This window comes from Elephantulus edwardii, unplaced genomic scaffold (genome assembly GCF_000299155.1).
Source record: "Elephantulus edwardii isolate Elephantulus edwardi_28Jun2011 unplaced genomic scaffold, EleEdw1.0 scaffold00012, whole genome shotgun sequence".
Lineage (NCBI taxonomy): Eukaryota > Metazoa > Chordata > Mammalia > Macroscelidea > Macroscelididae > Elephantulus > Elephantulus edwardii.
The window spans coordinates 25852098-25853927 of NW_006399762.1; positions in this window are offsets into that span (position 1 = coordinate 25852098).

A 1830-nucleotide genomic window follows, 5' to 3' on the forward strand; every position below is an offset into this window, starting at 1 on the left:
GTACAGCAATGAAGGAATGAAAACCCAAAATCCCTGTAAATGTTCATTAATACTAATAAATTTAATAAAAAAAAAGAAATGAGGAAATGGGGGCAGGGAGGAAAATGTACAACAATGAATGAATGGGGAAAAATTAAATGGTAAGAATATGCTACAAAATAAAAAAAAAAGATATTTCAAAGAAAAAAAAATAATGGGCATGAATGACTTTGTGACAAAGGAAACAAAATTTGGTCATAACACCTCTGAGCAGGAGCATACAGCTTCCTGTTTCACAATTGTTTCTGTTTAAATATCCCGCTTGACTTACAGCACTTGGATTTTCAACCCCCATTTCAGAAACACAATCTGCTGTGAAATGGGAAGCCTCGGCACACTCTATTTGAATAAATAATATGAGTTGGCTTGCGCTGCACCTGGTGTTTCTGCCCTTCAGGGTAATTCAGAGTTACCTCCTGGCTTCCTAGATATAATTACTAGAAAAAGAGGTACCTAAGTTATTACATAAACAAACAGCATAATCATAAATGGCATCTTTTGGAATTCGGTATGTTGCCTATTTTGGGGTTTTGATTGTTTTATTTTTTTACCACAGCACAATTTGATTTAATTCTATTTTGTATATGCTATATCAGACACAGAAAAGGTTTGACGAAGTCATGCATCGGAGTCAGATTTAGAAATTGAATGCAACAGATTTCCGCTCCCTCCCCTCCATCACAGACCCTTCATTCTTTAGTAAGCTTGCCGGGGGCAACCTCACATACTCAGCTTCATGAACAAGTACAACCTGCTACACACACCATTGTTTAACAGATATAGATAAAATGATAGGAGAAAACATTCCCACCATCAGCCAAATGGGTAAAACCAGAACTCAAATAAAAGGCAGGCTGACAAAACTTTATTTTTCCTCTAAGTATTCCCACCGGAGGGTCAGCTGTGGGTCAGTTCCAACTTGACGGCAAACAACAACTCTTCCAAAAAGTCTATCATAGTCATGGGAGAAGGATAAGTCTAACCTTTAACTCCAAGAATGTTTTTGTTTTCTGTGGCCACTTATGCAAAAGAACTTCGCAGAGGTATTTCCTCTTAGAGAACGTCAAGGTAGCAAATAGAATTTTAAAAGCCATCTTGCTTCAGTGTTGGCAGTTTGAACCTTTCAGCAGTTATGCAGGAAATGACTCGAGGATCTCAGACTATAGCCAAGAATATCCTAAGGCCAAGTGTCTGCGTAGGGAGTCACCAGGAGTGTGAATTGACTGAGTGGCAGGGCCAGAGTGCAGCTTTACTCATGCTTATAACTAACCTACAGAGAGGCAGTGTCACCTTTTCCACCTACTACTTCAATAACTGATACCTCTTCCCCAATTCCACAGCACCTTCGTATAGAATCAAACCTCTTTTTCAAATTTACCACCTCTGACAGGTTCAAAGAACAAGTAAGGGAGGTAAGCCCAGGCTTCCTTGTGCTTCATGGGTAATCTATGCCCTTGCTCAATCGAACCCAAGAATAACGACCACCTGCAGGATAACAACAAGGTTGTTCTTAAGGAGAAATCCTAACATGTATGTTGTAACTCGCTGATGAAATATTGGGCTATGCTCCTGCTAAATCAAGTAAACAATAAACTACTTTGCATATTTGACTCTTGGCCACCATGATTCCTCACAGTTATATCCCCTGACTGCCTTGCCCCTAAGGGATTGCTGGTAGCCTAGCCCATAGCGAACTGTGTTGCTAACAGAGGATGTCCCTCTGGCAATTTGTATCCCTCAGTAGCTCAGTGAGAAAAAAAAGTGGGCAATCTCCTTCCATGTGATTTACAG